The sequence below is a fragment of the Phodopus roborovskii genome, unplaced genomic scaffold (genome assembly GCF_943737965.1).
Source record: "Phodopus roborovskii unplaced genomic scaffold, PHOROB, whole genome shotgun sequence".
Classification (NCBI taxonomy): Eukaryota; Metazoa; Chordata; class Mammalia; order Rodentia; family Cricetidae; genus Phodopus; species Phodopus roborovskii.
Window position 1 is genome coordinate 7,068,912 of NW_026125295.1, and position 9,185 is coordinate 7,078,096.

Genomic DNA, 9,185 nt, shown 5'->3' on the forward strand with positions numbered 1-9,185 from the left:
CACATCATAGATCATGAACAGTCCAGCCATGGCACAAACAGACAATTATTAATTTCAAGAAAAACCAAAGTTGAACAGAAAAGGGAAAACAAACATAGCTTTACTGCCAGTTCAGCTAGCAACACATTTCTGCAGTCATAATAAACAATCGTTATCTAAGTTATACTTAGCATTAGAAGAAGAGAAAACAGCTGGTCACAGTGACATACAACTTGGGAAACAGAGGCAGGCGGATCTATGTGAGTTCAAGGCCAGCCTGGTCTACATAATGAATTTGAGGCTAGCCAGAGTGCCATGGTCAGAATCTGTCTCAGAATATTTTTTTAAAGGGGGAATGGAGAGGACAGCAAATAAGAATCCAGTGGTCCAAAATTTCTAGCATGAGCTAAATCTTCCTCTACTACTGAAGAAACCTTCCAGTGATGCCTGAAATATCAAGATAAAGGTGAGTGACACTTGCAAGGTGGACAAAAGCCACATGTGGTGATACATGCACACCTGTCATTCCAGCATTTGGGAGGCAGAGACAGGAGACTTAGGAGTTCAAGACCAGCCTGAACCGCATAGTGAAAACTTGTCTTTAAAACAAAATAAAACAACAACAGAATTGGGAGGGGGGACAGGAGCTGGAGAGATGGCTCAGTGGTTAAGGGCACTGGCTGCTTTTCCAGAGGTCCTGAGTTCAATCCCAGCACCCACATGGTGACTTGAAACCATCTGTAACTCCAGTTCCAGGGCAACACTCTCTTCTGGCTTCCACAGGCAGCCCACAGCAGGCAACATCCTCAACGGTGTCACTGCAGGGCACAGTAGAACCTACAGAAGGGAGCTGGCTGCCCCAGTTTTCAGGGGGACAGTGGGAAGGGCACTGAGAAGTCACCTGGTCATGCCAGGGCCTGGCTTGTTAACCATCAGGGTTCCAAACACGTGCTCCTATTCTGGCAGCAGAGGCACCCAGCCACATGGCCCTCCCTCCAACTTTCACTGCCATCACAGTAACTATTGACAGTCATAGCTGGGGGGGGGGGGGTGACCTCTCCACGGCGGCCCGGAGCTTCCCGAGGGACACTGCCACCCCGCAGTAAATTGCAACAATGTTGGGAAACAGAGTCTGGAATGAACTGACCTCTGCAGATCAATCAAATCCCCACCCCTCAAATACTAGCAGCCTCTCCATAGCTTCAACCACCTGAAGGGACCGAGGCCGCAGCACTGAGCCAGCGAATCATGTAAGCCGGCTCCCAGCTGCCCCCGAGCGGTCAGAATTCGTCACTGCAGTTTGTCTGTCTTAACGTGTGGGTGTTTCTGGGAACTCAACATTTGACTTTCCAAAACAGCAGTAATCAAGAAACTACCATAAGCAATTAGGGGGGGGCGGGGCAACAGGAAACCAAGATTTTTTTTTTAAATAAAACATTCCAGCCATAAACTTACAAAATCTAATGATAAATAGGACATTTGTTTCAAGTGGCCGAAGTCTGAAGAGAGGATTACCTATGAAAAGCGAGGCTCCTCTTAGGGGTCTTCTTTCCCATTCCTGGTTACAGGCACAGCACTGAGACCGTCTCAAGCCCCTTTTAACTGTGTTCTGTCGATTGGGATTTGTAAGCACCAGGTCTCCACAATTTTATCACAACTGCAAAAATGTCAGCCTTAAAGGCTCCATCTAAAGCCAACAAAGGCGCACTTTGGTCCTGAGATATCAGTAGACTTCTTGCCATATTTAATATGTTTAACTGTTGCCCCCAAACCTATCCACTTGCATTTTTTTTCTTGTGTATGTACAGGTACACGTGTGTGTGTGTGTGTGTGTGTGTGTGTGTGTGTGTGTGTGTGTATGTGGAGGCCAGAGGTCAAACTTGGACGTTATTCCTCATGGCCCACCTTGTTTTTATTGAGGCAGGGTATCTCCTTGGCCTGCAGCTTGAAGGTTAGTCTAGGCTGCCCAGCCAAGAAGCTCCGGCTCCCGGGTGCATGCACACATGTGTGCTAACCCGTGGTTTGTGCTCATAAGTGCAGTGCCTGTCGGAGCCAGAAGAGGACATTTGGTCCCTTGGAGCTGAAGTCACAGGCAGTTGTGAGCAGCCCAATCTGTGTGCTGGAAACCACTGAACTCCTGTCCACTGGTAGAGCTGTGTGTGCTCTCTTCCTAACCAGCCAGCCGTTTCTCCAGCTCAAACGCCAGGATTCTGCCTACTAAAATGTCAACGCTTGTTTTATCAGCCATCTGCAACTGTGTGCCCTAACACTTGAGTTCTTTTAAAAGAAGCCAGTGACACCAAACAAACTACTCCAATCCGGGGGGAGAAGAGAGGAAGAGAGAAAGAGAGAGAGCACTATAAATCAGAAAGAATAAGAAGGAAGTCACTGAGGCTTGATAGCATCCAAAAATATTGCATCAGCTCTAATTATTCTCTGGGCCCTGATTTAAAATACCTGCGATATCAGCTACAAATCCATCTACTTTATTTGGTCACAGCACTCTGTTTAATGAATTGTCTGTTTCCAAACTCGTTTTATTTACATAGATTATATGCCAGGCGCTGCATGTAAGGTCCATGATGCTCTCTGAAGACATCCTGAATGTGAATCTCAGCTTAGAAGACTAGTTTTCTGTCACTGTAGACCTACAGTTACTCAATAAATTACTTTTGCTAAATGCCACTGAAATTTCCCTAGTTGAGATATTTGGCTTTCTTATCACAAAGCGTGTGATGGGCCTTCCCCGGTGGCATGAGTAGCGCCATTTGTCAGGGAACCTGTGCTTTCTCTCCACCAGGAGCAGTGGTTTATTAACTGTCAATTTGTAAAGCACTCTCTGGGACCATCTGATGCAAGATAAAAAAAAGAGTGCACACATATTTCATTATCTTCTCTGCCAAAGTGGGATTAGCAAGCACGGTGTATTTTATTCTATCAATAGAAATTCCAGCGAGAGGCCTTGAGCTCCACCGCAGGTGGCTAGTGATAGTCTCGGAGTTCGGGGGCTCTCCCTCAGTTATCACCAATGATTGTCACTAATTATAGGTTTTGTGTAGTTATTTAACTACATCTATTTTTACAGTTATTATGGTAATGCCATTACTATAGGCATTTAGCAATATTGATGTCCATGATATACCAGTTTTAGTAGATGTATTTTCTGTCGCTTTCTGGAGAGAGAACACATTTTGACCATTTATTTCCCATCTATAAACATTTATTCTGAACAAATATTGACCTAATGTCACTGACACCCAAAGCCCCCTGCTTATGGCCTGAATAAACAGACCTGATCGCAGCAGATTTGAATCCGTTTCTTAAAATTTGTACCATAAGGCAGTAAAATAGATGACTAAGGATGGGCATAGGATATTCTTTGTGTGTGTGTGTGTGTGTGAGTGCGCGCGTGCGCGCGTGTGTGTGCATGTGTGCAGGTATGCATGTGTGCATGTATGTAAGTATAGATCCATTCACGTATGAGGAGACCAGAGTTCATGCATGTCTTCCTCTACCGCTCTCCCCCTTGGTTAGGTTTGGTTTTGTTTGTTTTTGTTTTTTTTTTTTTTTTGAGGTAGGATCTCTCACTGAACCTGGGGATTACTGGCTGCAAGACTAGTTGGCCAGTGAGCCCCAGGGATTCCCCCCTCCCAGCCTCCTGTGCACAAAATGTAAACAACATATACCCTCTCCTCAGAAGACCCTGGTGACAAACTAAAGTATGACATCACCTTGTCCTCCTTGGGGAACTAATGAGTTTATTTGGCTTTACTTATGAGCTTGGAGGATGCTGGCCTCCTTGTAGCCACATGGATTGAGTACCCCTACCCCCATTGGCCTCCTCCGGCCCATCCACTCTATCACCACCCAAGACCACAAAAGCCACGTGCTGGCTGGGAGGTACAGGAGGGAGTGGCTGAGGTCAGGTGAGAGTCCAGGGACCATTGTCACACCCCTGCCCTACATTCCTGCCCTGAGGCTCTCTTGCAAAGTATCCATGAAGGAAGTGGCCGTTGGGTCAGTGGGTAGCACTGTACAGCACTCCCTACAACTGAGACCACAGGCTCACACACAGGGCACCTGGCTTTTACACGAGTGCTAAGGATCTGAACCCAGACCCCCAGGCTTCCCCAGCAATGCCTGAGCCATTTCCCTAGGCCCAGAATACTCTTTGTTGAGCATTTACAGGCAGAGTTGTCATCACAGATGCCGCACAGGACCTTAGCTATGCAAAGGTCAGAGGGTAGGTCGGACATAGACAGGAAGGCATTGACTTGCAGACTACCAGGCCTGCTGAATAGGGGATCCACACATTGGGGCATGTGGAGAGAAGGGCCCGTGGACACAGATCCTGCCAGTTTCCCAGAGAGGAAAAAGGTGAAGTTCTGGGCAACATGGAAAAGGTTTTCTGATGGTGAGTCAGGATCCAATATACCTAAAAACAGAGCTGCTGCTAGGTGTGCAGACTGACAATAGCTACTATATACTACAGACTATAGGAATCAGCATTTCATTCCATCATGACTGACAACAATACCTAGTATATACCATAGACTATAGGAATCAGCATTTCATACCATCATACCTGAGTTTTGAATGATGTCTCCCATTTCACATGTTGGAAAGTAATTTTAAAAATAATTAATACGGAGCTGGAGAGATAGCTCAGTGTGGTGATTAAGAGCACTTGTTACTCATGCAGAGGACATAGGTTCAATTCCCAACACCTATGGTGACTCATGACCATCTGTGACCCAACCCCAGGAAGATCCAATGCCCTCTTCTGACCTCCAAGGACACCAGGCACGCATATGATGTTCATATATACATACAGGCAAAATACTTACACACATAACAGAATCTATTTTTTAATAATAATAAAATATAGGTGTGCTGGCACATGCCTTTAATCCCAACACTTAAAAGGCAGAGGCAGGAGATCTCTGTGAGTTTGGGGCCAGCCTGGTCTACATAGCTAGTTCCAGGCTAGCCAGGGCTACGTGGAAAGATGCTGTCTCCATGATGATGATGATGGCGATGGCGATGGAAAGAAGGGAGCCATACAAGCATGAGGACCTGAGTTCAGGTCCCCCAAGTCCACACAGTCAGGCTGGGGTGCCTGTGCACTCCTGCAACCCCAGCACCAACAGAGAGGTGGATCCCTGAAACTCAACAGCTGGCTAATCTACAAGAGGATGAACTGCGGCTGACAAGATGGCTCAGTGAGTAATAAGTGCTTGCAGGCAAGCCCGAGGACCCAGGTTCAATCCCCAGAACACACACACACACACACACACACACACACACACACAGCAGAAAGAACCAGCTCCCAAAAGTTATCCTCTGACCTCCACATGTGTGTGTGTGTGCATTCACAGGTGTGTGAATTCACAGGTGCTCTAGCACACACACACACACACACACACATTAAAATAATTTAATCAAGAATAAACTCCAAATGCAGCAAAGAAGCCCGGTGTTTGTCGTGCACGCCTTTAGTCCCAGCCCTCAGGAGGCAGAGGCAGGTGGATCTCTATGAGTTCAAGACCAGCCTGGTCTGCAAGAACAAGTTCCAGGATAGGCTTCAAAGCCACAGAGAAACCCTGTCTCTGAAAAAAGAAAGAAAGAAAGAAAACTTAAAGAGGCTGGCTTACCTAAGCAACTTCAGTAACCTCAGCCATGAATGCCACAAAGCCACAAATGTCCACTCACATAATATACAGAGACCACACCACACTGCTTGTGGGTTATCCGCAAACCAAATGCTCAACCTGAGGCTAACCATGAGGAAAGTTAGACCACGCGACTAGAGGGGTTACCCTGCAAACCCATAGGCCCCACGTGCCTGGAAACTGCAGATCCTGAGACAAAAGATAGGGGAACATCCCCACCTTTAAAAGAAGGTAAAGGACAAAGTAGCATAATTTAAAATCAGGCCCTAGAGGGCTGCGGCACTCACCTTTAATCCCAGGGTTTGGGAGGTAGAGGCAGAGGCAGGCGGATCTCTGTGAGTTTGAAGCCAGCCTGGTCTACCAACGGAGTTCCAGGTCAGGCTCCAAAGCTACACAGAGAAACCCTGTCTGGGAAATCTAAAGGGTAAAATAAAATCGGGCCCTAGGTGAGAAAGCCCACTGCCTCCTCTGAATGCAGGCTGGGATGGTGAGATGGTAATGAGGTGGATTGTATAAGACCTTGCCACTCCAGTCTCCTAACCTGATCACTGCATCCCGTTACTACTGCCCTGTTTCATTTTCAAATACAGTTTACTCGTAAGAGGTTGAAAGAGTAGCAGTCTGAGAGAATGTGAAATTAATATTTGGGAAATCTAGCAAAAGGGCTCACAGAAACCACACACACACACACACACATACACAGCACTCCCCCTGTAAGTTATATTTTAAAATAAAAACAAACAGCCTGAGGGGTGTCATTCAGTGGCTCGGCACTTGCCTACATGCATGAGATCCAGGGTTTGATCTCCAGCATAATAAGCAAACAAACAAGGCAGGCCCCATATTTCACGCCTGTAATTTCAACTCTGAAGAGGCTGAGGCAGGAGGATCACTGCGGGTTTGGAGCCCACCTGGGTTACCTAATGAGAACCTGTTTAGTGAAACGAAACAGGCAAAACCAAATTATTAAATTAAAAAGAAAGCACAGGTTGGGTAAAGAGTAGCGTGTGGGCGGCCACCCACACTGGAGCTCGCTCCTTCCGCCCCTTTCCGGTCCCTGATCTCAATTGGATTTTGTAGCAAGTCTGGCTGATACCGATTGTGGCCGGTGCTTGCTTCCTGCATCTGGGACTTTGAAACTGACTTAGCACCCGTGAAGAAACATGGCGGCGCTTGTATAAATAACCAGTTTGACAATAAAGCCTGTGGATATACAGGCAGCCCTGGTCCTCGGGGATGGAAACTTTACAAAAGCAAGCAGGCGGCTGTGGTCCAGTCTTCCCCGTGGAAGCCGAAGCCTGCAACTCATTAGCTGCCTCACTGAGGTGCAAGCGGTCAGCCTGGCCTCCTGGCTTCTGCTCTTGGCCACGCTCGGCACCAGAGGAAAATTTCCTAATCTTCCAGGGCCCCACTGAAAAAGCAGCCTTGTGTAAATAAGGGAGAAAGGAGCCCTGGATAGGAAAGCGGCACCGGAGGAAAATGGGTGTCACTATGGGGAAGAATTGGTGTTTTGGCCACTCAGGCCTTTCTGAGAGGAATGGAAATGCGAATTAGAAGAAGCCCCTGTGAGAGTCCTGTAAGCACTTGAGAGGCCACAGCCACTGGCCAAAGCCTGCAGACTCAGCTGCTGTCGGCAGACCTATCCAAGGGGCATGCATGCCATCCCTCCAGGCCCGTGATTCTCTTTCCTGCTTCAAGTCCGGAAGCCAAGCTCGGGGCCGTTCTAAACTCCGGGGAATGCAGGCAAGAGTCACTCCAGATGAAGAGAAGAACAGCGTATGCAAAGCAGAGTAATAGATGTGTCCGTGAGCTGTGTCTTAGTCTGTTGGCATCTCTCTACCTCTTCATGCGTCTCAGGGAACCACACAGTCTCACAGCTGTGAGTTTTGCTCTCTGAGGACACGGAGGCCCAGGGAACACATATCTAGTACATTCTAGCTTTCACATCTTTTATCCAACACTTTTTTAAAAGTGCCCTTCTTAGCAGCTGACAATATGCCTGTGTCTCCCTCTGTTCAGGTTGAGGTTTTTAATTTTTAATTTTATGTACATGAGTGTTCTAGCCACCCAGGCCAGAAGAGGAGGGCATTGGGTCCTTGGCTTCTGGAGTTCCAGGTGGTTGTGAGCTGAATATCCATGGAGGTGCTGAATACCAAACCAGGGTCCTCTGGGAGAGCATTAGCTACTGAGCCATCTCCTAGACCCATTTTATTATGATTGATATTGTTGCCATTGAGACAAGGTCTCATTTTGCAGCCCTGGCTACCTGAAATGCTCTACATACAACAGGCTAGCCTCAAAAGACTTTGCAATAGCTGGGTGTTGGTGGTGCATACCTTTAATTCCTGCACTCAGGAGGCAGAGGCAGGCAGATCACTGAGTTAGAGGCCAGCCTGGTCTACAGAGTGAGTTCCAGGACAGCCAGGGCTACACAGAGAAACCCTGGAAAAAACACCCCCACACACACACACCAAAATGCAATGTTCCTCCAACCTCTGTCTGTAGAATGCTGAGATGGGCCAGGCAGCATGACCAGCTTCTGTTTTTATGTTTATCACATAATAATTCGATAGATTCCTATCAATGCCTTCTGTTCTTCAGGCTCAAGGTCAGCCCTCGCCTGAGACTTTCTACCTTGAGCATAGTGCGTGATAGCTTCAGGGGCTTTGGTGAGATGGGAGTGTTCTTCTGGAGTTGCTTCCAGGGCAGAGGAGTCCCAGCATGGCCGTGGCTATTTCCATGTTGGCCCTGCACTCACCTTGTGAGCACGGAAGCCATTCAGCCTCATGAAGCTTGGTTCATCATCTGTGAGACACCCGTGTTGAGCGTGGTTGTGTCCTGGGTGGTAGAGAGCTCTTGCCCCGAACATGCAAAGCCCTGGTTTTTGTCCTCAGCTCTGGGCAAAGTGGGTGTGGTGAGGTGGAGACAGGAGAGACCCTGTCTCAAAATGACCCAGCAAAGGACCACTGAAGGAGCTAGCTGGTGCTGACTGTGCCCTTCACATCATACACACATAAGCATACACGCACTCATGCGCACGCGTGCACACACACACACACACACACACACACACACTTTAAAAGTTGCATTTGTTCTCTTCTAGTTCACACAGATGTAAAAAGAGCCCTGCGATAGGGCTTTCCACACCCCCAGCTGCCTTAGGATCTATCCATAGGGGCATTATCTGTCTCAGAATTACCTACCTCCACACCTGATTGCTAAGGGCTGTTGGAGTTGCCCTGGTCACTAGTATGGCAAGAGAACAAAACAAAGTCAATTTCGTGGGCTGTTCCATTTTTCCGTTATCCTTTCCAGTCTGATGAAGCCATAAGTTCAGCTTCAGAGTTTAAATGATGCGACTCCTTGGGGTGTCTCTCTGGATTCATGCTCTTAACCCGGCCTCTGGAAATCACTACCCTTTGGCCACCGCCCTTGCCAATGGTGTGATCTGCCCTCAAGAAACACACCAGAGAAAATTCGTACCAGTCTCAGAAGCGGGTTCAGAGCTGTTCGGACAGAAGCTTCCAGAGTACT